Genomic DNA, 26,995 nt, shown 5'->3' on the forward strand with positions numbered 1-26,995 from the left:
TTTAACTGTGACTTCAGCTGTTGTCCACCTGGGGAGGGAGGTGGGGTGATGTGACAGTGGGGTAAAGCACTAGGCCGCCATCGACTTTGAGGCTTTAAAAGACTGTTTAAATTACCAGATTATAAATAATTACTTAAAAACCTTCAAACAATAAAGAAGAATATGAAATAAAATATACTATCTTTCTCTTTCACTATTCTAATCCCTCTTCTTTTATTTTTGAGTGTGTAATCATCCATACTTTTTTTTTTCAATACCATACAAAAATTGGTGCTATAGTTTCAGCATGCCTCTTTTGCTAGGTATTACATGTGGGGGTGCTATGGTCCGCTCCAAACCTCATGTTGAAATTTGATCCTAATGTTGGAGGTGAGGCTTAATAGGAAACCTTTGGGTCATGGGGGTGGGTCCTTCTTGAAAAGATTAATGCCCTCCCTCCGAGATGAGTGAGTGTTTGCTCTGTTTGTTTCTAGGAGAGCTGGCTGTTAAAAAGAGCCTGGCATCTCCCCTTTTGCTCTCTTGCTTCCTCTCCTGCCACGTGATCTCTGCACATGCTGACTTCCCTTCCCCTTCCATAGTAAGTAGAAGCAGCCTGAGGCCCTCACCTGATACAGATGCCAACACCATGCTTCTTGTACAGCCTGCAGAACACTGAGCCAAATAAACTTCTTTCCTTTATAAATTACCCAGCCTCAGGTAGGCTGTTAATTAAGTTTACATTCTGCTAGTCACTGGAATATGTACATCTTTTTATAGAATTTTTTTTTTCTCTTTGTGAAGACACACTACTGTGAAGGTGTAGTTCCTATCCTTGTCCCAAATTTTTTAAAGCTATTTGTGTTCCACTTAGTTTTTATTTAATAAGAGCTCTTTATTTATTAGGGACTTTAGCTCTTTGTTATAGATGTTGAAAAGGCTTTTTCCTAGTTTGTCTTTTAATTTTGTTTGCAGTATGTTTTTCTGCTCAGAGCTTTTTATTTTATATGTAGTCAAATCTGTTAGTTTTTTTCTTTAGGGCTTCTATAAGGAAGACTTCTCCTCTGCCAGGATTATAGAAATATTATCAAATGTTTTTCTTTCAGAAAGGTTTTTTGCTTTTGTTTTAGTGTATTCTTGATTTTTGTATGACTCCAGGTAGACTTCTAATTTTGCTGTGAAGTTCCAATAGTTAACAATTAGTTTAGGAGAAAAATAAGATATAAAATTTAGTGGGAAAACCAAGTGAACTCCTAGTGATGTTTTTTCTGATCTGGAGACCCATTCAGGGAGGAATTGGTGACCCAAACTATCTATCTGGCACAGGCATCCCCTGCAGCAATTTTCCCAAGCTCTTAGAAGCTGTAAACTAGAGCATGCTCCTGTTTTAAATTCATCAAGGTGTGTTTCAGGCCCAGTTCACCAGAGTGTGATGGTTCATGAGAGAGTGAGTCAGTCATTTGAACTGGTTCCTCAGTAGATGGTGCAAGAGAACAACCCTGATGAACAAGAAGATCCTTACAAGGAGAAACATCCTGAGATGAAGAGGGTTTGTCAGAGTGCAGCAATGCCCCACATGCCGGCTGGATTTTGGAATTTATATTTAATTTAACTCACCAGTAAGCAGATTCACATGTTTCCAATGCAGAATGGGAAGCCAGCAGAAAGAATGGTAAATGTATTCAAATAATATGAGTGTCAAACTGACTTAGGGAACACACATACATACTCAGCTTGGAGGATTGCTTGTAGAAGCAATGAGGTCAGGAAAAGATGCATGTAGAAGAAATTCATCCTAAGAAAGTCTTTCTTAGAAAACAAACAGATCTTAGATTCTTAGGTTAGGAGGATGGTTGTCTGCAAAGCAGCTGAAAAGAATCACTTGTGATCTTTTTCATCTATTTTGAGATGGCTGAAAATAACTTTATATCCATGAAAGGGAACAGAAAAGGATATCAGGATATGAAGGATGTGGTCCTCCTGTGTCTGGAATTGGTGGGTTCTTGATCTCACTGACTTCAAGAATGAAACTGCGGACCCTCGCGGTGAGTGTTACAGTTCTTAAAGGCAGTGTGTCCGGAGTTCCTTCTGATGTTTGTATGTGTTCTGAGTTTCTTCCTTCTGGTGGGTTCGTGGTCTTGCTGGCTTCAGGAGTGAAGCTGCAGACCTTCGCGGTGAGTGTTAAGCTCTTAAGGCGGTGCGTCTGGAGTTGTTCCTTCCTCCTAGTGGGTTCGTGGTCTCGCTGGCCTCAGGAGAGAAGCTGCAGACCTTCGCAGTGAGTGTTACAGCTCATACAGGCAGTGTGGACCCGAAGAGTGTACAGCAGCAAGACTTATTGCAAAGCGCGAAAGAACAAAGCTTCCACAGTATGGAACAGGACCTGAACTAGTTGCCACTGCTTGCTGGGTCAGCCTGCTTTTATTCCCTTATCTGGCCCCACCCACATCCTGCTGATTGGTCCATTTTACAGAGAGCTGATTGGTCTGTTTTACAGAGAGCTGATTGGTCCATTTTGATAGAGTGCTGATTGTGCATTTACAAACCTTGAGCTAGACACAGGGTGCTGATTGGTGCATTCACAAACCTTGAGCTAGACACAGAGTGCTGACTGGTGCATTTACAATCCCTGAGCTAGACATAAAAGTTCTCCAAGTCCCCACCAGATTAGCTGGACACAGAACACTGATTGGTGTGTTCACAAACCTAGAGCTAGACACAAGAGTGCTGACTGGTAAAGGTTCTCCAAGTCCCCATTAGACTCAGGAGCCCAGCTGGCTTCACCTAGTGGATCCTATACTGGGGCCACATGCAGAGCTGCCCGCCAGTCCCATGCGGTGCGCCCACGCTCCTCAGCCCTTGGGCGGTGGATGGGACGGGCGCTGGGGAGCAGGGGGTTTGCCTCGTCTGGGAGGCTCCGGCTGCGCAGGAGCGGAGGGGGCGGGGGGGGCGGGGGGGGCGGGCGGGGGGAGGAGGAGGGGGAGGCTCGGGTATGGCGGGCTGCAGGTCCCGAGCCCTGCCCCGCGGGGAGGCAGCTGAGGCCGGGCGAGAATTCCAGTGCAGCGCGGGCGGGCTGGCATTGCTGGGGGACCCGGCGCACCATCCTCAGCTGCTGGCCCGGGTGCTAAGCCCCTCACTGCCCCGGGCCGGCTGTGCTGGCCAGCCGCTCCTAGTGCGGGGCCCGCGGAGCCCACACCCACCCGGAACTCCGGCTGGCCCGCGAGCACAGCGCGCAGACCCGGTTCCCGCCCGCGCCTCTCCCTCCACACCTCCCCGCAAGCAGAGGGAGCTGGCTCCGGGCCTCTGCCAGCCCAGAGAGGGGCCACCACAGCGCAGTGGCGGGCTGAAGGGCTCCTCCAGCATGGCCAGAGCAGACGCGGAGGTCGAGGCTGAGGAGGCACTGAGATCAAGCGAGGGCTGCAAGGGCTGCCAGCATGCTGTCACCTCTCACTCCCAAAGGTCAGAGGGGAGATTATTGAGGGAACCTTGGGCTTAGCCTATTCCCTGAGCCAGGCTAGGCCTCTGTCAGGGGGGAACAGCCACACATAAATGCCTGACATGTCACAAAGGGTGTTCAAAAATTTTCTCAAAAGAAATTTCCCAAGATTAAATTTTCACTAAACCAATTATAACTTAAAATCTACTGAAGAGGAACAAACCTCTTCAGTATTAATGCTTGCCTTCTCTGTCTTGAAGTATAGCTGAAGTAATTTTGTTTGGTGTCTATAGTAATGCAGGCCACTGTGAACCAGAAACCTGTGCTGTGAGTCCTTGCTCTGGGACCATAAGAGCTGATTGATTTGCCCAAGTCTTAACCTCGTTGAGCTTCAGCTTCCCCATCTGTAAAAATGAGGAATAATGCCTACTTTAAGGAGTTGCAGTGAAGAAAAAGCTAGGTAGTACATTTTAAAATTACCTGAATAATTTGGAAAACCTTGTACAGATGGCAAAGATTTTAAAACATATTAGTGCTGTAAGTGATTGGGAACCTTTTTTTTTGGATTTCTTTCTGATATAGGTCAAGTTTTTCTGAGAGGAGTAAAATTTTTAACTTGACTCATTGTGCCCTGAAGCATCTGGCATTGTAAATACATTTTAAAGAAATATGACATTGGAAGAGAAATTTGAATTGCATTTTTCATATGGTAAAGGGTGGTGTGGTGAGTTAAGTTTTCTAAGGCAACCATCACATTGTCACTGTTTATCCCGTGTCCAGCTAACAAGGTGCTGTGCATAGAGAAAACACTAAGCAGAGACTTGCTGATCACAGAGAACTGAACTGTTCTCCAAATTTAACTGCAATACGTAGAGTTGGGGTATAAATGTCTCTGTTAGAATCTCATAGTGCTTCTGTGTTTCTTCGGCACCTGCTCAAATTAAAATACTGGAATTCCAGATTGGATATCAAAAAGTCTCCCCACTCCTCAATTTGGGTAGAGGAAGGGCAGGATAGAGACAGGCATTTGTGCTTTTAGACTTGTGCCTTAAGTCCACATTGTCACCTACCTGCCACAAAGGCCTGTGACTTCTGAATTTTTTCCAGAACTCACATTTCCAAAAGCTGAGCCTTGGAGAACTCAATGGTAAGGAGATCTCGGCAGGCAGTTCCTGAGGAGGCGCTAGTCGTTCTCCTTTCTGCATTCATACATCCATAAAAGTTGTTAAAACCTCAAGCCTGCTGAGTCCTGAGGGTTCAAGGAGTTGCTGAAAGAAAACTGCCCCTGTTAGCTAACTTGTTTTAACCTCAGCTTCTGAAAGTTGGGGGCCAACCTAAATTCTTCCTGCTACACTTCTGTTGCTGGGCGCCTATCTTTCTTTGTTTCTTGTCTGAGACAGTAAACAGAGGGTAATGGTTGCACAAGCACCAGCTCTTTTGTGATAGCCTGGGAGCTTCATGCAAGGAGTTCTGAACAGGTTGCAAAAGAGAAGCTGTTGCTGAATGCCAAAAAAACCCCCAAACCGAAAACAAACAAAAAAACCCTCTCTCCAGTTCTAGCTTGTTAGCTTTTTCCAAGCCTTTGGGAGCTTGCCTTACCAATCAATGAGTCAGAAACCTTGACAGTTTCTGCAGTAAGAAACTGTCGGGGAGGAATGAAGTTTGCACACTGGGTGATACCAGAGGAAGATTTGACCTGTACTTAGTACACTTCAGCTTTATTTGAATGTTTTTCACAGTCATTAGAAATCAGGCAAGTTTTTAAAGTCAAACATTGAAATGACTTTACATTTTTAAAGTGAAGGTTGCAACACTTAGCATGAGAAGAAAGCTAACAGACAAACCCAAAAACAGTTGAAATGTAGTGGAAAGAGAACTGAAGCAAAAACATTCTCTTCCTAGAGACTGTTTAAGACCTTCAGATGCACTAAACATTGAAAGATGATAATGTGCCCATCTATGTAAGTCAAAACAAAATGAGACCTTTTTGAAATATTACAAAACTCCATGTATGTTGAAACTAAAATAGTGTGTTTCTAGATTTTATGATTGCAGAATTTGGCATTAATCCATGGAAGCTGCCCTATCCCCCTCTCTGCTTTATTCATGTCCTAACAGTTTGCCTGCCTGTTGGAGAATCTAGCAGAGCTATCTGTTGCCCTCTGCCTTTTAACTCTGAGCAAGACATTTTCATTGTCTTGTCCTTGGCTTCCTCAGCGGTACAATGAAAGATAGTTTATACATTAAATTTCAGGATGCTTTCAGGAACATGATTTTATAAATAGCTCTGTGAGGTTGGGGAGAAGGAGCAAAGTCAGAGAGTTTAAGTGTTTTGCCCAGGGTCCCAAGACAAACAGAAGTACAACTCAGGTCTTCATGTTCTGAGTGTAGTTCCTTCAGCTCTATTGCGTGGGTTTTGAGTTTTTAATAAACTCTAAGGGCATTGTGTTGGGTGATGGACAAAAATATGCAAATAAATGGAGTACTTTATTGCTTCATTATTATTTATTTGGGTAAATATTCATTTGAATATTGCTATTATGCCTACAAAATGTGTAATTGTTTTATTTTTTAGAATATTAGCACTTTGGAAGGAAAGGCTTTAAATACCTGATAAACACAACAAATATTGAATAATGTGAAGTATTTTAATGAGTTCATATTGACTTTAGTTTGCAAATTATGGTAATGGAGTAAAGGAAGGGATTTCTTGTTAGGGAAATTGACAGGAATAAAGGGTGTGTGTGTGTGTGTGAGAGAGAGAGAGAGAAACATTTACAGCTTTTCAGATGTTATTTAATGCTATACACAGTTGTTTAAATGTTAAGAAAATAAAACCTGTAATGAAATACTTTATCATGTCAGATAAAATATATAATTAGGATGGCTGTTTGAGATAAATTTCAGCCTATCTTTAAGATGTGGTAGATCAAGAGTAATTTAACATGATTTAGCGCTGCTATTGCACAGTTAAGTATTGTCTGTGGTTGAATAGATAATGAAATGCAGTGCATATAAGGTATGTTTTATTTCTTCTTTTTTTTTTTTCTAAATGAGAGTTTCATGAAAACCTCTCTGAGGTATTAAAAGTCCTTTTCTGATCTGAATAAATATTTTCTCTTCAGGCAGGTCATATATTATAGTTTGTTTAACAAAATAAAGGCTTGTGGCAGAAGCACATGAAATGCAGATAATGGTAAAATGACACTAAACATAGCCCCTCAGGGCAGGTGTGGAGTGTTATTTTAGCAGTAAACCCCTTCTTATTAAAGTGTCTGTCATGGGTGTTTTGGAAGCAGCTGACCTTCTTTCTTACAAAGTGGCTATAAAACCACATCCTGACTTCTTTTCCTTTATCATGGACTTAGATACTCCAGAACTGAGGTACTAACCTTCTTGTCTTTGGCTTTGTGAATGTCCTAACACAATGTAATCTAAAGTAAATGAAAAACTGAATTGGAACTCAGATTTTCTTGTTTTTTAAATGGAATTTTCTGGCCTATGTTCTTGATACCCACTCATTTAGAAAATTTGTTGACTAAAAATAGTTTTGGCATATAATCATGGGGATTTGTAAGTGGAAAAATAATACATTAAACAATAATACATATATAAAGTACTAAAGCTGGGATAAATTAACTTGACTAAAGGGCCATGATATTTTCTTAAGATAGCCTTTTTCAGTTTAGGGTTCCTTATCAAATCCTTCTGCTTCTTATCTATCTACTCCCCTCAATTATATCTCACACATGTTAGCTACAAGAGCCATCATTTTCCTGAAGCAGCTCTTCCATCATGGTGCTAACCTGATCATTAAAGGAAAAAGCAGGTAGGGAGGGGGCTCCTGAAGTGCCCAAGTTTAAAGTTCATGGTCTTCATTTTGACATTTAGGGCTTGTGCTTTGTTCACCCTGTGTATGAGCTTCCTCCAGTTGAACTATACTGGGTCACTGATTCTTTCTCAGACAGTTCTTGCACTTTCCCACATCTGTGTTTTTACTTCCTCTGCTCCATCTGGATTTCGGGCCAAAAAGATTCCAGTTAATCATTAGAATTGTTTCTGTCTTCTGTGATCCACCTCAGATGAGAGCATAATAACATGGTGGGTAAGAGCCTAGGCATTGGAATTAAATACACTTAAGTTGGAATTATAGCTCTACCACATATGAATGAGAACATAAGCCAAATACCTTAATTAACCAAGCTTGTCTAACCTGCCTTATTTTGTTGTTGTTGTTCTGTTTTGTTTTGTTTTAGGCTTTTAGCAGCTTGAAGACATGGTTTTTGGGTTCTGTCTCTAGTGATAAGCAGAAGAGAGGGTTGAGGAAGGGGCTTTACTGGCCCAACCAGAAACAGAAACTAAAAACCCATGACTGTATTCTCTCCCTTGGGCACCCTTAAAACTCAGTTTTACCATCCATAAAATGGAGATAATGATACCCACCGAGTTTATTGTGAGAATAAAATAAAATAATGTATTTAAGGCATACATGATTACAATATCTGGCAATTGGTAGGCACTTAGTAAGATACTATTTATTGCCTTCTATTCCATAGAGTACCTCCATTTTCTTGCTCCTACACAGCAATTAGTCCCTGCTCTGTGTCCTCATAGCCCTTTGTTTCCTTGCTTTATAGTATTTGCTATGTTATGTTAGTATTTTCCCTCCCTTAAGTTCCTTGAAGTTGATCTCTGCTAGGTATTTCATAAATGTTGGCTGAATTAAATTGAGTTACAGAACCAGTGTACTTAACAACAGTGGGGTTTAAGTGATCTCAGCGTTAAAAAAGTAGAAATTTTAGATAATCGATGGCTCCAAGGTCATGCCAAGAACCCAAGCACCATATTTTTATGTATAAAAACTGGATAGCAAGCTGAAAATCAGCAGAATAGAAGGCCAGATACTTATAAGTCCTACCCAAATGACTGGGGAGGAATGAAGAGGTCAAATAGCTGTCTTAGGTCATTCAACTGCTTTGCAATTCCACATGTGGAATCATGTTAATGGTATTTGGGCTTCAGCACCATTGGTCTGATCCTTTGTAAAGTTACAAATGTTTATTATAATAGTGATTCCTGTGTGTTTCAGATTCTCCTTAAGTCATATTAGTAATTTAATTCTCTGACTTACCCTGGAATCATTGAAATTCTAGTATAAGAGAGTCAAGGATTCAAGTAAAGCAGCAGCTGGCCCTGGGACCTGGGACCAAGAGGGAGGTTTAGTAAGTCATCAGTGTCTGTCCAGCTGTCTCTCTGCACCTTGCCTTCTTCTCTTCTCTATACAAGTGTGTTTTCTCTCAGAATCCCCTTATTTGGTGGAGAATTTGAAGCTGCAAGTCCTGTAACATAATCAGAATTCTCCAGATTCTAGCCTTGATCAAAAACTAGAAAAAACATGGAAGTTTTTTTATAAGCTCTAATTATGTTCAAATTATCATTCTCTCTACTTCTGCCTCATAAATATACATCTTACCTTAAAAGTATTTTTTTTTTCTCCATGAAAACAGTACCAAGGCATTTTTGAAGGAAGGGCGGGATGTTTGGTACTCTCCTCAGTTATATCTCATACACAGGAGCTACAAAGCATTTATACTCTTCCTAAAACATCTCTTTAATCAAGGCCCTTCTTTGATTCCCCCTCCCCCTCAACAAAAGCTAAAAGGGAGAAAAACTTTTGCATTTTCTCCTCAGTTTAAATAGATTACAGTTAGTGAGAAAATTGAGGGTGAAAATTGAATTGGTAAGCAATGTAGTTGACCAGTATTCAAATATTTACATTTTGCCATGTCTTCTCATTTAAAGTGAGATCATGAAGAACGGAGACTAATGACTTAAAGGGGGAGGCTGGGTGTGGTGGCTCACCCTGTAATCCCAGCACTTTGAGAGGCCGAGGCAGGTGGATTGCTTGAGCCCAGGAGTTTGAGATCAGCCTGGGCAACATGGCAAAACCCTGTGTCTACTAAAAATACGAAAATTAGCCAGGTGTGGTGGCATGCACCTGTGGTCCCAGCTACTCAGGAGGTGGAGGTGGGAGGACCCCTTGAGCCTGGGAGTCAAGGCTGCAGCCATCCATGATTGCACCACTGCACTCCAGCCTGGGTGAAAGACTGAGACCCTGTTTCAATAAAAAGGGAGAATAACATCATTCCATTTGGTAGATCTTTAAAAGTAAGAGTAATGCATTTTTAATTTTAACAAAATTAAAATTTAATGAATTATGCCTTATGACTTGACAGGTTCCGCTTTTATCAGGATCCATTTTATACCTTCTACAAAAGAGACTGATCTATTGCCTAGGGTTTTTTTTTTCTTTCTTTCTTTTTAATTTTAATCATCTATAGTGGGATTCCAGAAAATACTGTCAACAAAGAAGTGATTCTGCCCATGAGTTAGGAGGGCACACCCCACTTGCAAATAATGCCATTCATTCATGTCTAGCTTATCATTCTTTCCCTGGTAGAATGTGGAAACCCTACCTGGAGGAGAAAAGATAGCTGCCTCAATTATGGAAGATGCCAGTTGAAACAGCCCCAGGCCAGCATATGTGAAACCTGTTCAGAGTTTCTCTCTTCTATGGGTGAAGAGCTGACTCAGATAAGAATTGGCCACAATTAAATTAGGCTTACGTGAGGGAATGTCAGGCTGGAGGCACTGCCCTGCGTGTTCACCATTGATTATACCTGTGGAAATTCTTATCCAGAAGGGACTGGTGTCACCAGGATCTTGATGAGCTCTGCATATATTACAAAGGAGAAATGCTTACTACATTAAAAGTCTGATGATGTCACCACAATGTTTGATGATGCCGCAGCAGGAACATTAGACATGAAACCATCTTTGTCCTCTGCTGACTTTGAGTATCTTTGGGAGTTACCTGTAGTCCATTTGTCCCCATCTTATGTGTTAGATCTATCTTCTGTTGGTCTACATGAGAAACCTAAACACTTGTTTTTGTTAAAAAAAAAAAAAAAAAGGGAAAAATAATCCCCACCAATCTTTCCCTCCTGACTTAGACACCGAATGTATTCAAAGTTCCTAAATGATTTCAAATTGAAGGTTTCACTCTTTGACTTGTTATTTAGGTTAAGTGGCTTTCTTGACAGGCAAGAGTTTTGCAATCAATTAGATGATGGACAGAAGGTGATGTATTGTAATTATTGTGCATGTCCTTGGGTTTAAGTGAGGTAATTGTATGAAATTATGTAGTCAATAGCTACTCCCTCCCACTTTCATTCCAAAAATATTGTGGCTCTGCTGTAAAGCTCAGGTGTTCTGCACCTTACATAAAAAACCTTAAAAGTACCATCCCTAAAGAAGGCTTATTTAGAAACATATATATATATTTTTTATTTTGAATTGTGTAAAAAAAGAAACATGTAAAATTGACCATCTTAGCCATTTTTAAGTGTACAGTTCAGTAATGTTAAGTATATGCACATTTTTTTTTGCAGTTGTAGGTTAGTGGTTTTGAGGTGGCCCTAGTCTAGGATCAAGGGGACACTGTGTGTCACATCAATTATGAACATGTTATAAAAGGAAATTGAAAATGAAATTAAAATGGAATCAGTGGAGAAGGAAGAAGGAGATATAGTAGGACAATTATTCCAAAATCAATCCCAAAATCAAACAGACACAACAAAGTCCAAAGTTTCAAAAACATCAGATTGGTATGCATTGACTCCTATGGATTTTTTTTTCAGACTTTCAGCCCCTTTAATTAGGTCAGAATGGCAGGCAAGGGTTGGGGAAGGTGGTGCTTCTTGAGCTCCACTCAGCAACTGGTCAGTTCTCATCCTCTGGCAACTGGATCGTGCTGGGGTCGAAGCAGTTGGATTCCATGATGGGAAGGTATTTGGCCTCTCGGTATTTCACAAGCATCTCAGCTCTGCAGTGGGCCCACTCTCGCATCCTGTAATCAGGCAGATAGGCCACAAAGGTGCTGCCAAGGACCAGGACAATGGAGATGCCAAAGAAGAAGACAACTCACATGTTCCAGATGTCCAAAATGGGGTCCTTGTCATAGCAATGGGAGTCTGGGTTCTTCTCATAGAAGTTTTTGTCCTCAGGATCTGGGTCCTCCTGCCAATGTACGGTCAGTTCTGGGGGCTGTTTTCCCACCACAGCAGACAGGGCGACCACAGTCCTGGAGAAGCTGGATTCCCAGCAGACGTGGGTGGCCAAGAGCCTTTGCGTCGCCACTGCCGCCAAAAGACCGGGAGCGCTCAAACTTAACAGCCCAACTGCCATGACAGATAGTCCTACAGGGTCTCCAACTCCTATAGACTCTGTGGATTTTATAATACAGATGATAAAGATTTGATGCCTTTACATGAACTGTAAAGGACAAAATTATACAAATAATTAATTTATCTGCTTCATGTTTACTTAGTGGAGAGATCAATATTATGATGGCCTAGAACAGAACTGAATTTTTTGGCCATTTTTAATAAAACCAAATAACCAGAAGGTATTTGATTAACAAAATCAAATAATCTGAAACTATCAGATAATTTTTCTTGATGGTCTGGTAGTGAAATGTTGAATCCAAGTAAACTCGAGTAGGAGAAGTAGAGTCCTAGGCTATATGACTTTCATCTAAGATTCTGTGAGAGGATGGCAAATAAGCATGTTCTTTGGTCTTCCATTAAAACCCTTTTAAAATATAATAGTATTATAACCACTTACTTTTGGTCTGGGGCTTGGACCCTCATTTTATTGTTGCCATCCGCCAGCCTGTGTGACATATACTCAGCCCTCAGAAGCATTGTTTTACTTCCCTGGTGAGGCTGCTGCTGTAAACATCCACTGAAGTTCCTGCCTCTTAACATCCCTGACTCTAGAAACACAAACCTTTAAGTTAGCTTAGATAACATAGCAATGATGTGTAAGATCTTGCAACCTGGTAAGAACTTATTCTGTGTTAGCTATTTGCTACACTGTTTCCCAATTCAACAAATATTTCTTTAATGCCTGGTACTTGATCTTGCAGAAATATGTGTGAGGCAAAGGGTAGTTGATACCCGAATTTCTGGTTCAGGACATTTAGTCTAAGTACTTTTTTGCCAATTTTATCATTTGTTCTTTCTCCCAAAAACATAAAAGTAATGGAAGGATGGTATTGTTAAGCCACATAAGGCTGGGAGCTAACATTTTTCTTTTTGATCTGGAAAACAGTTTTTTTTTTTTTTTTTTTTTGAGATGGAGTTTCCCTCTCATTGCCCAGGCTGGAGTGCAATGGTGAGATCTCAGCTCACTGCAACCTCTGCCTCCTGGGTTCAAGCCATCCTCCTGCCTCAGCCTCCCAAGTAGCTGAGATTACAGCTGCCTGCCACCACACCAGGCTAATTTTTGTATTTTTAGTAGAGACAGGGTTTCACCATGTTGGCCAGGCTGGTCTCGAACTCCTGACCTCAGGTGATCCATCTGCCTCGGCCTCCCAAAGTGCTGGATTACAGGCGTAAGCCACCGCACTTGACGGAAAGTAGTTCTTGAAAACAGTAGTATAGTCTATTGGATTATTCAAGTTCAAACCTCGAAGTACTTGTTGTACAAGCTTTTCTGTTGCTAAATTCCTTATTAATATCATTTACTCTTATAACATTTGTTGCCAAATCATGGGCATTGAAAAGCACGTTTCTGGGCTTACATTTGTAGTGGCTGAATGACATTTGTTCATAATGGTCAAATCACTAGAGCCTCTTCTTTAGATTTTTTTTTTTAAAACGAGGAAATAGGAAAGGCATGTTAAACACAACAATAGAAATCTATTCTAAAAGAAAATTCAGATCTGAACTCCTTGGGTGGAATAGTTTGGTAAAGGTTAAACAAACTTTCCCTGACTCTTGTGGGACATTAAAATAAATTTCATCTAAATTCTTGTCAGCTTCCCTGTACAGCTGCCCTAAACATCTGCTGTGGATGCTCAAAATTGCTGCTTTCCCCATTTCACAGTTTACATATGCTGTGTAAACTATTTATTTGTATTACATAATTAGTGGCAACATGTACACTTGGTTTTTAACAACATATACTCAGGGGTGGCCTAGAAGAAAACTATCTACTTACCTACATGGAATGAGGCTTCTTAGTTTAAGGCTTGTCAAAGCAATGATCCTATTTCCTTTGCAGAAGCTGTTGATATTAAGGAGAGGCATTTAAAATCTGTTTAGGTTATTGTAGCTTGGGGTAGAATTATGGGGATTGTGCTTGATTTCACAATGCAGGGCAGGATTTGACAGCCGCTGCCTCGTAAACCATGCTGCAGAGTAAAATGATTTCCTCAAAGCCATGGAAAAGTGAGGCCACTTGAAGGCCTGGGAGGCTGTGGTCTTGGTAGTCATGCAGAGAAAATTATGCAAGCCTCTGGAGAGGTGGCCCTGTGTTGACTTGAGAAGATTAGTCTTCTGGGGTCTTGATTTTGTTGGCAGAATAAATGCGTCTGTAAAGAGTGAGATACGAGTCAGGTTGGCCAAAAACTAGAGAACATTAGTCCTTGGGAACAAACGGGGATTCTAGCTGTCAAGGTTGACTGATGGCCTTGCTACATGCGAACAGTTCCTGGAGAAATCTTGGTTCTACCACCAAGAGGTGATGGATCATTAATTCTCTGTTGTGGGTGGGGACCTCAGAACCCAGTCAGGTTTACATTGTAGGGATGGAAGTCATCCCAGCTCCAGTGGAAGGGAACCCAGTTTCTAACCTCAGCCATGCAGAGCTGACCTTGCATGGAGCATGATCCCCAGAACCTCTCAATGGCAGCAGAAGAGCTCTATGCAGTGCCTCAGCTATGTAAAAATTCCTTTTGGGAATTGTTTTTTTCTATTAATATATCATTGGCTCTATCCTTCCCAATGTAGTTGAATTAGTTCCGCTAATCTAGGGTTTCTCAACTTCAACAATATTGACATATTAGGCATGTAAGTTCTGTGTTTTGGGGGCTGTCCTAGGTAGGACATTTAGTAGCATCTCTGGCCTATACCCACTAGATGCCAGCAACATCATTCTCATTGTGATAACAAAAAATGTCTATAGAGATTGCCAAATGTCCCATGGGGGTCAAAATTGCCCCTTACTCTATGGGAAAACACTGATCTAATCCTATGTTTTCTTGGAGTTTCATAAGACATTTGTAGTTCATTACACAACAAATATTTATTGAGCACCTACTATGTGCCCAGTAGTATGTACGTTTTGTGTGGGGTAACTGATGTCCAAAGAGAAAGTGCCTTTCTTCATTCGGTTTATAGTCAAGTTGGAGTAACAGATATTAGTCAAATAGTCTTACTAAAATATATTTAGAATAATAGTAAGTATTGCAAATGAAATGTTCTGTGTGCTCTGAGGACACATGACAGGGGCCAGACCTAATTGTGGAGATGACATAAATCTGTCCTGAGGAATATGGAAGCTGCAGTGACTCTGTGCATGTTTTTATGATGGGAAATCAGGGAAGGGGAAGCCAGCTGAACTTGGAAAATGTGCAGACTCCTGAGGTGGGACATGCTCTACTAGGATCAAAAAAAGGCCAGTGTCACTGGAAAGCAGAGAGTGGTTTGAGATAAGCCAAACAGGAAGCCAGGGGCCAGGCGCGGTGGCTCAAGCCTGTAATTCCAGCACTTTGGGAGGCCAAGACGGGTGATCACGAGGTCAGGAGATCGAGACCATCCTGGCTAACACAGTGAAACCCCGTCTCTACTAAAAATACAAAAAATTAGCCGGGCGTGGTGGCGGGCCCCTGTAGTCCCAGCTACTCGGGAGGCTGAGGCAGGAGAATGGCGTGAACCTGGGAGGCAGAGCTTGCAGTGAGTGGAGATGGTGCCACTGCACTCCAGCCTGGGCAACAGAGCAAGACTTCATCTCAAAAAAAAAAAAAAAGCCAGGCTCAAATTTGGCAGAACCTTTTCAGCCACAGCCTTGTCAGTTTTGGTCTTTATTATCCTGAAAGCATGGGAAAGGCATTGAAGTGTTTCTGCAGGGCTAGGATTTGTGTAGGTTTCAGCTAAGTGGCTGGTTGGTTGTAGCAGGAGTGCTGTGGAGGGGATGAGAGTGGAGATGTCAGAGTGTTAAGTGGCTTAAGGCTGTAGGGTTGCTGTCATCTTTTGCACAGTCAACTGATGCCTGGCCCCTTAATTGTTCTCTCATTCACCTCATTGGCTGTGAAGTGTAATCTGCTGTGTCTCCACGGCCTTAACTGTATTTGAACTCACTGAGTTCATATACATTCATGTTCTGTTTGAACCGTCTGCATTGGATTGCTTTCTGACTCTGGCTTTCAGTTTCAAAAATGATACCAGGATCCCAAAGAGGGGATTGGAGGAGCAAAACAAGCTGATTGTCCTTGGTAACTTCATTTCAAGGATACAACATGTCCTAGGAAGTCACTTCATTGGCCATACCTTACCCACCCTGAGTTCTAATTCTTCCAAAGATCCATGTTGACCTGTTGTTAGGAATATTCTGTGGGTAGTCCCATGTGGTGATTGAAGGGGTGACCTTGGTCTCATTAGCACTGAGTACTAACTAATCCAGGCAATGTGGGCTTATATGCACCAGTCAATAATAAATAACTTTAATGGGGACTATGGGAGAGCTGAAGGAGCCAGATTTGCATTTCGCCTTCTTAGCTAAGACGCAGTTGTCAAAATTTGGGATGTGCAGCAGGATTTGCGGAGATCCGGAAGACTAGTTTTCTCTTAGGATGAGCTCCATCAACTGGCTTTGTCTTAGTCTCTGTGGCAGCACCTCTAGGGGGCAGCATTCTACTCAGGCCAACTCTGAAGGGCTGGGCGATGTCACACCTGGTCTATTTGTGGTTGCCTTGGGATAGTAACCCTGTCCTGGACCTAGAATGTTAGGCTGAGGTTGCTTATGCTGAAATAACTAGCTGGAGGTTCTTGGACACTTTCTTTAAGGCGTGTCTACAAAAATGTCTACAGATGTCCTGTCCCTGTAAGAAAATATGTTTTCTTAAGTGAGCATATAAGAAGAGGACCCCACTGACTCAGGATTCTGCAGCCTCGGGCTCTTTAGTGGAGATGGAGGGTAGTTGAGAGGTGTCCATGTTGACCTGTTCTTAGGAAGAAAGACTCTGTGAGTAGTCCCCTGTGGTCATTGAAGGGGTGACCTTGGTCTCATTAGCACTGAGTACTAATCCAGGCAATGTGGGCTTATATGCACCAGTCAATAATAAATAACCTTAATGGGGAATACGGGAGAGCTGAAGGAACAAGATTTGCATTTTGCCTTGTTTGCTAAGACACAGTTTTCAGTGATGGTAATATCAGGAGACAAGACTGACAAGATTTCTGGATTGTCAGCAAACTTTTGGATTGTATTCCTTGACCCACATGCAAGCTCTTTTAAATCCTTGGAATTCTTATTGCTGCCTATTTCCAAATAAGCTTCTTTTTCTCATCCCATGTTATAATTTCTACCTCTCTGCAGTATGTTCATCCTTCTATTAATATATGTTAAGCTGTTTGGTTTCTTCTTTTCCTTTTTGAGTTCATTCAGATTGCTGCCTGAAATACTCTTTTAGAGTCTCAGCCATTTCGTGATATATTGTTTCTTTATTTCTTGCATAATTATTTTCTCCCTTCTCCTCTCCTGATACTCATCTGCTCATATCCCAACCTTCATGAAGGCAGATATAGCTAATGTTATCCCATTTTAGAGAGCTGAGTGTGTATCACTCTTCTCATTCAATTCATTTTAGCAAGTTTTCATTGTCTACCTACCATGGATGAACTCAGTGTTGCTGCCTTACATTCTTGGGGGACGTTTAGCCAAATAGACAAGCACTTACAAAACCACCTGCTTGAGCCTGTGTCTGCTCTGTCTAGGGCAAAAACTGGTCCCATGTGTAAACGTGGTAAGATTTGGAACTGAATTATTATTCTCTCATAAGTCCTCCACAAACTTCATGATGTCTTATCATTTATTACATCTTTTCTTGGAGTTTCCATTCTTTGGAAAATGGTCACGTGATGCCCCTTCACCTCAATGATGTATGGCAGCTCTGCGTATGCCCAAGCCTCCCCTCCCTACCATGCACTGGCTTTCCCCTTGCCCTACGTTACCATCTCTTTCTCAACAGGAAAGGGGTGCAACAAGGGAAGGTCCTCTATCTTCTGCTTTCGTATCTTCCGATTTTACTTTGTAGATTCTCTTTTCCTTGAAAGAGACTCACTTTTAAAGAGGAATGGCAATTGGGATGGCTAAAAAGATGTTAACTTTTGGAAATATAACAGATGGCAGGAACTTGGCAGAGCAGTAAAAATCCATTGTGTCAGACTGTAGCAATCAGAGGCTCTCCAAGCACTTTTTTTTCTGAACTACATTTTGCCCCCTGACTATTGGAATTAACACTATTTATTTGTTCCATTTGAAATGATTTGGCCCCTTTTCTCTTCCAAGCTGTTTTTCCAGAGTAAGTGCTATTACTAGAAAAGGTTTTCTTTTTTTTCTTTCTTTTTTAAAAATTGTAAGCATGAGAGAATACTAATATATTTACCCTTTGGTTTCTGTCAGCGAGGCCTACAAGAGAAAAAATGAAATCATGCATTTTTCTGGCACATTTTTTCAGACAGCCAAGCATAGGAGCAAATTATATCCTCTCCTTACTTTTTTTTTTCTCTTATACCATGATGAATTTCTTTCTCCAGAGAGAGAAGTGATTTTTAAAAGGCTTGAACAACATGCTAATCTTTCCTTCTGATAGCCCCTGGTTGAATTACTCCTGAATTTGAAGCATTTAGTGATGAAATGATACTTGACATTAACCAGTGTTGTATGGAAATATTTCTAGTACCTGGGGAGAAAATAAAGGAGGGTATTCATAACACTGCCGCTGTGTGGCTGAATCTTCCATTTTTCTCAGAATCAACTTGAATTACTCTTGCTGCATGCTGACTGACTTCTTTCCTAAGAGACCACTCTTAGACAGGAAGATTTGCACCACTGGAAAAAGTTAGAATTTACAGTATTATTATAATGAAAAAGGTTGGGTTTTGGTCGTAGTCTACTTGGCTATTTGGCAGAACCAGCTGAAGGCTTTGGTTTGGGATTTTTTTTCCCTTGTGCAGAATGACAAAGGTGATATCATATCCCTGTAAATAAAATACTCTTCTTGTTATAAAGCCATACTTAGACTTAGAGCTCAGGGTAGACAAGCAGAGTTTTCCACATAGAGGTGAAATATGACCTTGGCTTTTGGTTTTATATCTCAGGATATTTTTGACTTGGCCGACTACTTTTGGCCATTGACTAAGTAAAACTAGATAAGAAAAATTATGAAAATATATGGATGATTATTCAACCTTGAGAAGATTCTTCTCTTCGTGTTAGACCTTGTAGCTCACAGAACTGTGCAAATTCTCTAGTTGCTTTTTTTCTAGTGGGAAAAAAGTTTAGCACAGCAAATTATGGAGCAGTTGTCTCATTCTTCAGTCGAAATGTGGGGATGTGTTTATATGACAAGTATTGGAACAGTTTCTTCAGGGATAACACTCAGCTTAGTTAACATGAGAATTTGTACCCTATGATATGGTGTAGGAGGAAGGAGAATAATGAAAGAGTCTTCAGAATCTTGGGATTGATTATACCTCACTTCCAAAGCTTTCCAGGCAGCTAGAGCCACAGTGTCTAGCTTAGACTCAACGTTGACCCAATTCTATTTCACAAAACACTCTTTCTTTAAGACTTTGCAGTATAGGTGTGGGGTATAGGGGGAAAGAAAGGAATTCATGATCAAATAGATTTTTGAAATTGTACATATTATATCCCTTGGGATCCCAAATTACATAGCATGATTGTGCATGTAACAAGTATTTACTGAATTCTGACTATGCACCATGGAACTTTATTTCTAATAGTAAAAGTAGACAATAGGTGCTGTAGTCCTCACTTATCCATGGTTTCACTTCCCAATGTCTCACTTATCTACTGCCAACCACGGTCCCAACATATCAAATGGAAAATTACAAAAATAAACCATTCATAAGTTTTCAATTTCATGCCATTTTGAGTTACCTGATGAACTCTCAGTTCATCCCTCACTGTTCCTCCAACGTCTTGCTGGGATGAGAATCCTCCCTTTGTCCAGCGTGTCCATGCTGTGCATGTTTTCCGCCCCTTAGTCACTTAGTAGCCATTTTGTTATCAGATCACCAATCCTGGTATTGCAGTATTTGTGTTCAAGTCACCCTTACTGTACTTAATAATGGCCCCAAAGCTCAAGAGTAGTGATTCTGGCAATTTTAATATGCTGGAAAGAAACTGTACACTGCTTCCTTTAAGTGAAAAGGTGTAATTTCCTGACTTCATAAGAAAAGAAAAAAATGCTGAGATTGCTAAGACCTAGAGTAAGAGTGAATCTTCTATCCATGAAGTTGTGAAGAAGGAAGAAGAAATCTGTGCTGGTTTTGCTGTCACACCTGAAACTGCAAGAGTTACAGCCACAGTGTGTGATAAGTGCTTAGTTTAGATGGAAAAGGCATTAAGTTTGTGGGTGGAAAACATAAACGGTAACACAGCCCGATTGATGGCAATCGGGTTTGGTTTCAGGCATTCACTGGGTGTCTTGAAACGTACCCCCCTCAGATAAGGCTGGGGGAGGGCACTATATCTACTGTGCTTTCATATGGAGATTAAAAAGCAGAGTAAATTTTTAGAGGTGACTCAGGATGGGAGATGAGGGAGGTTTATTTTGGAGCATATTAAAGGCTCCAGGAAGTTCTACTTTAAGAAACCTCTTTATCTTTGTTCAACTAGTGTTTCCTAAAGAGTATTTTAGTTGCCTGCCTATACAGAATTAGTGTGTCATGGAACACAGTTTGGGAAATAGTGGGCTAGCTATTTCCACAGCGTCTCTGTGTTTTATGATTATAATTCCTATTTGGACTGATGTTCATTTCATCTTCTCCCTGGAGCCTGCTGTAGAGTTAATGGTGTATGCTGACTAGCCCAGTCTCCCTCACCAAAAATTGATTCAATTTTTACCATTTCAAGGCTGTTTGTTAGATACTGTAAGAAGAAATAAGGCCCATAACTTTTCTTCAAGGAGCTTATGGTCCAATGTATACTTTAAAGATACACATAAGTAACTAATCTAAGGAAGACAGTACTATCAGAAAGGTAGGTAGAAATAAAATACAGACAATATTTAGAGCAGTGGTTCTCAAAGTGGGGTCCCAGGACCAGAATCTCTTCAGAACTTGTTAGAATTTTAAATTCTCAGGCCCCACCCCAGATCAACAGAGTCAGAAACTCTGCAGTGGTACCCCCAAATCTGAAATTTAACAAGCCTTATTATGGTTCTGATGGTCTCTAGAGTTTAAGAGTCATAGCTTTAGAAGAAGTGGTGCTCACATTTGAATGGGGAAGCTCCAAAATAGCTTCGTAGAATTGGTGGGTGGCATTTTATCTAAACCTTCTGAGTAAAACTTGTAGGTGCAGATGGGTAGAGACCTGCATTCCTAAAGGAGGCAAGAGCTGTCAGAGTCAAATTCACAGCGGAGATCTCAGGTCTAGTTTTGGCTTTTTTATAGGCAAGCTGTGTGACCTTGTTCAAATCACATAACCTGTCTCAATCTGTTTCCTCAATGGTTAAACTAGGGTGTTGGGGTAGATAAGCTTATGATCCCTTTGGCTATAAAACTCAGTGACTTTACATGGCTTTAGCTCAGTATTTCATTATATAATGTGAATAATGGCATAACCTAAATTATTGTGATTCAAATACTTAGTATATTATCTTATACATTCTCTAGCTACAGTGGTTTGTATTTTAAAGAAATAACTTGCATCAAACTCTTTTTCTTCTTTTCAGGCAGCCATTAGCACCAACCAGGGAGTAAAACTTTATTCCCAAGTATGTCATACGAGCAGTCTATAACTGATTTCAGGAGCAAGGACCCAGAACATAAAGTAGCGCCATGAGAATGGTAATTTGGGTGGTATCAGAATAGGCTGCTCTAGAAGATAGGGCTAAGCAGTATCTGGCTGTTCTGGGACTCATCATTGCAAGGAGAAATCTTGCTTGAACTCCCCAGGAATTAAATGCTAGGTCTAAGGAGTAGTTCCCTAATGCAGCTGTAGTTTTTGGAGTTTGAAAGTGCACACACGGGAATTGGAATCAATTACAGAGCTCTGGCAATAGCTTTTGGCTATGTCACCATGCACAGGACCTCTCTGTGGCATTGACTCTGACCCCTGGCACAAGTTTGTGATCTGTGAAAGGGTAGCTTTCATATTAGGTGTGGTCCCTCTCTGGACCCTTTATCCTTACCTCAGTTTTACTTGTTTTTTGTTTTGTATCCCTGCTTCTGAAAACCTTAATAATTATGTCAGTTAATATTCACGGAATATTTACTATGTGCCGGACACTATGTTAAGCCTTTTACCTGAGAGTGTGAACTCTTATACTCCCCATTTTAAAGATAGAGAAACTGAGATTTAATGAAGCTTTCAATATTAGCCCCAAAGTCACCCAGCAACTAGATGGAAAGTCCTGGATTCAACTCAGGTTTCTCTGACCTTTGAGGCTAACATAGTGTTCTTCCTTTGCTTTTAGTAAAGAAAGGACATTCTTTCCTTTACCTTTGATGTGTGTTTTTTTCTACTGGAAAATAAAACGTAGAGTAGGTTGTAAATTTTACTCCGTGTCTTGTGATTCCCAGATTTTGTCTTCTCTAAAATCTGGCTTTATTAATGATAATAGCTAACAATTATATACAATGTGCCATGAAGTGTTTTAAGTATTTTCCATTTATTAACTCAAATCCTATTCAGTAGGCATTATTGTTCTCATTTTATAGAAGAATAAACTGAGGTGCAGAGAGGTTCAATAGCTTGCCTGGGGATGTAAAGCTAGTAAATGGCATAGATAGGATTCAAATGCAGGCAGTCAAGTGCCAAGGTGCATGTTCTGTAACCATTGCATGCTCTGCCTTTGTGTTGGCATTGGCTCTGGCACTGCATACACTGGAGCAGAGACTGATCTTCCATTTGCAGTTTGAACACGGGTCACCTTCCTCAAGGACTCCTGTCAAGGGGACTCTATATTGACTTTGTTCTTTGCTTTACAGCCTAACATAGCAAATTTCTTGAGTATCCTCCCGATTTGGCTAACAAAATCCCCTCAAAATAGAAAAGATAGGAAGAGAGGGAATGAAAATGAAATATATTTTAAAAATACCTTTGGTAGTGTTCAGAAGTCTCACCAATTTAAGCAGACCAGATTAATGTTGGCAGAAAACAGCTTTATCAGGTTACCAAAGCAAGCATAGGTACCCTACAGAGCCAAGGCTGTCCCAGAGAGGTAGTCTCTGTGATTGCTGTTCCCTGCCCCCAAGGTCTCTGGTATTTATTCATCCATGGAAAGAAAAATCTGCATGCCCTTCTGAGTCCCACAGTAAGATCCATCCTAACAGAGCAGAAGGGCAGGATGGGGAGGCACACCAGGAATGCCTCTGAAAAATAAATGTCTCAAAGATTGATGGCTTGATGATCTCTTTGGAGATTATATCAAAAATTATTGATTATGTTAGTAAGTCGTAGAAAATAGGCTCTGAGGTTGGGAACTAAGTGCTTTCTTTAAAATAATCTAGAAGCAGTAGAATAAATCAATGTGCAGAGCATCTAAAATACTGTATCATATTGGCTTCACAAATAGCTTGGCTTCAATGTGGAAAAGGCAATATTATTTTAAAAAAAACTTTAACAGTTGTCTTGGCATGCTAAAAAGAAAAGAAGACAAAATTCAATTCTATTATTTGCTTTGCAAAATTTTACAACATTCCTAGCTTCTAGCATTCATTTATTTCCTAATCAGTGGGAAAACTGCAAGGCTTTTTAAAATAATTTGTGCCAGATAGGGCTTTTTTTTTTTCCTTTGCCACAATAAAGATACAAAAGCCTTAAAAGATATTTTGTTTTCAACAACTGAATTTGACAAACTTAGTCCTGCTCAGTTTTTTGGTGGTAGGTCTAAATTTCAGTATGTGATAATACTACTCCATTTATGCTTGTTTTGAAATATTTTCTATTTGCATTTAAGACCACCGATTCCGGTTTATAAGAAAACAATTCCAGCAATGTATCTTGCTGAAAGAAAAACTCACTATGCAAAAGCACCAATTTTTGAATAGTTAAATTGAATGATACATTTTCATATTATGACAGCATTCTTTGCCTTGAAAGATTCACAGAAAGATGTGTAAAAAGTAACTATCCCCTTAGGGCACTTTAATGTTTATTTATAAACAGTTAACTACTTAGAGGAAGAAATAACACCAGGGAGAGTAATATGGTGTCAGAAAAGGAAGATGACTCCAAAATAATGATAAACCACAGCTCTAAAATTGTAATGTAACTCAATGAAAACTAATTCAATTGAAGCGTGTTTCAGTTTGGTATTAGCTCTGAACCTGGGAAACTTGAGTCCTGGCATTAGGGGAATCTCTTCATTTTATGGACCCTAGTTTCTTCATCTGTAAACTCAGGAGATTGGAACAGATGATCTTTAAGGCTCCTTTGAACCTGTATAATTTCTTGATTCAGTTTCCTGAAGTAAGATGTGCTTTTTGTTGGGGAATAGGAAACGGAGCATATTAAAGGCATCTGGGCCTCTGGTTACATTAGTACTTGGGGTTCTGTTCAACAAACCAGTGTTGTTTGCTTCCTGTGTGGTGGGTGCTGTACTGGATGCTGGGAATAGAGTGATGTACTTCCCATCAGGTTTCCTTAAGTAGAAGTTCAAAGTGTGAATGAGGGGGCAGACTCAGAAAAGTTCAGTTGAACTGAATTTTTCATGGGGAAAGTTTTCCTCTCTGATGACCATGGAGTCTAGACTCCTTGGGCTAAGGATCGGCAAAATTGCTGTTACAAGAAGTCTTCTCAGCACAGAATAGTGAGTGGGAAATAAGGCAGAAACTTTATTTGTATTTCTCTGGAGCATTCTGGGAGTGATCCCAGTATTTCACCTTGAGAGAGTGTAACCTAACCTTCACATTCCCTTACGAGAGACTCGCTTACTTTACCGTGTTCACATGTCCACAGTGAGCCTAAAAATGTCTCCACTGCTTTGGAGCCTTTTGAGATGATGAAATAGAGACTCCTGAGGCATACAAAATACTATTAAAGCTTCTGCTAGTGTACTTCCGTGATCACTACAGAGAGGTTCTTTTGCTCCCATATTTCAGCTGACTGTGCTCCACAAAGTAGACACCCCAATCACACTGTAGGCTTTGCCACTCTGCTAGGTAGGACATTTGAACCTACTGCATCCAGAAAACCCCAAATGTATCATTTTCTTAATAAAGTTTCCTTTGAAATGACCAGCAGCCCAGTGATGTCTTTCTAGGAACTTACTGAGCAGGGTCACCAGCGGCCATCTGACTTGGTCCCTGCCCTAGTTACCAGAGCTGCTGTCCACAGGCTGCCTGTTCCACTTACTTAGCATATGCATGTCTCTAAAGAACTGCATGTGAAATTAACTTCCTTTATAGACGCTTACTCCCTTTTTCAGCTTTTCATTTTTGCTGTCTATTAATGCCTGTAAAGTCCCTAAATTAAACTTGACTTTTTCTATCTGTAACTCCATGTTTTCTACGGGATACTTCAGCAAATGATAGCAGCAAGATATCTTACATTCCCAGGCAGAACCAGCATTTGCATGCTCAGGGTTTCACTTCAGGAGAGTCTCCTGTAAGGTGGAGCTGAAAAAAAAAAAAAAAAGAAAAGCCTTGTGGGGTATGGAGAGAGCCTGAGCTCTAATCTAGAGTCTGCTAGACTCTATCAATGACTATTAAATTTAGACAGTTTCCACAGTTTCATGACTATGTGGGTTAAAAGGTAAAAACTTTTTCCTATTTTAGCCAGTAAAATTAATCAAGGAGAGGGGAGAAAGGAGGTATTCAACAAGAAAAAGTTAAGTCTATTTAGACTTAACTAATAAAGTCGAGATAGGAAAATGAGGTTTTATATTCTCATTAACAAAAAGGTTATAATAATATGTGCCTTGCTAACCTTGGATATGAAAGGGTTTTATAAACCATACAATTTGTAATATTTTAATATGTTAAACTCCTGTAGGGTTTTTTTTTTTTCAGTTTGCAGCCAATAATTAGAACTACATTAAAACCAGAGAGGAGATAACCAAAAAGATATGCTGGGGGCAGGGATGGGTTGTGCTTTTTAAAATCAATGACATATGTTGACTATTTCATTAGAATTAAATTATGTCATATATGCTTCTAGGATCCTTAATTATTTCATTCTTGCTTGCAGGTAATTTTGAGAGAGTGATTGTGTGATGGGGAAAAGCATGGATTTTAGAGAAAGATTAAAGTCTGAGATCCTGCTTTGCTACTTGCCGGCTGGGGAACATTGCTTGGGCAAATGTCTCAACTAAATAGATTAACTTCTCTGACCCTCAGTTTTCTAATATGTCATTGGGTAAAATAGTACCTATTATTTAGGATTATCATGAAGATTAAATACAACAAAGTGGAAAAATGACTGACACAGTGCCTACATCATTGCATGCCTGCAAAGAAATTCATTTTCCATCTCCTCTCATCTTCACGTTCCCTGTAAAGGAAGAAAAGGAGAATGTCAAGGGCTTGCAGAGTATGAGACTGGATGGAAGAACTCATATTTGGGGGTTCTAAAAATCTGATCCTTTGGGTATGAATAGACTTAACTTTTTCTTGTTGAATACCTCCTTTCTCCCTTCTCCTTGATTGATTTTACTGGCTAAAATAGGAAAAAGTGTATCTTTTAACCCACATAGTCATGAAACTGTAGAAACTGTCCAAATTTAATAGTCATTGATGAAAGTAATTGGAAGTATCTCTTGTAATTTCTAAAGTTTTTCTTGCAAGTAATCACTCTTACCTCCCTTGTTCTGAATAGTTCTGTATATCACTCCAGTCATATAACTACTTAGGGATTATTGTCTCTGCTTTGTAACTTGACAGTTTGTTCATTCTCATGGCATTGCATTATGCATAAACCTTCATCAGTATAAAAGTAAGCACAATAAAAGATGGTAATACCTTGAAGCATTTTTAAAAGATTATAATTATAAAAGTAATTATGTAACTATTGATGAACAATGTTCATTGAAGAAAAGTTAGAAAATGCAAATATGCCACCAAATCCCAAAACACAGTTAATCCTTTTTAAATATAAAAATTCAGTTGCACATATAGATGTTTATATAATAATAGAACTCATGCTATATATACTGTTTGATGACCTTTTTTCCTTAGCATTACATCTTACTGCATCTGAAAATGCACATCTTTTATGTCTCTATTTGTAATTACTGCATAATATTTTATTTTATGAATACACCATGAATTATTCAGTCCTCTATTGATAGGCATTTAGCATCTCTTCATTTTTTTTTTACTTTAAACTGTGCTATAACAGATAATTGTCTAAATGTTTCTATAGGATAATTACTGCAAAGGCAGTTCTAAGTCAAAGGTAAATGCACTTAAGGCCTCCAATATATCTCTAAATTGACCTTCAGAATGTAAGAAATCTTGTACCAATGAACAACCCTGTCAGTAGTATAAA

General features: G+C 40.1%; 1 protein-coding gene and 1 pseudogene across 3 annotated transcripts in view; one reads left to right on the forward strand and one right to left on the reverse strand.

Moving 5' to 3' along the window:
* The window catches only part of FAT3 (FAT atypical cadherin 3), a 679,183-nt gene that overhangs the window by 104,503 nt on the left and 547,685 nt on the right, over nucleotides 1–26,995 (forward strand). The gene's annotated exons all lie outside the window — the stretch shown is intronic.
* Nucleotides 9,279–11,656, reverse strand: LOC103785291 (NADH dehydrogenase [ubiquinone] 1 beta subcomplex subunit 11, mitochondrial-like; annotated as a pseudogene).

The sequence above is a fragment of the Pan paniscus genome, chromosome 9 (assembly GCF_029289425.2).
Source record: "Pan paniscus chromosome 9, NHGRI_mPanPan1-v2.0_pri, whole genome shotgun sequence".
In the NCBI taxonomy this organism is placed as follows: domain Eukaryota; kingdom Metazoa; phylum Chordata; class Mammalia; order Primates; family Hominidae; genus Pan; species Pan paniscus.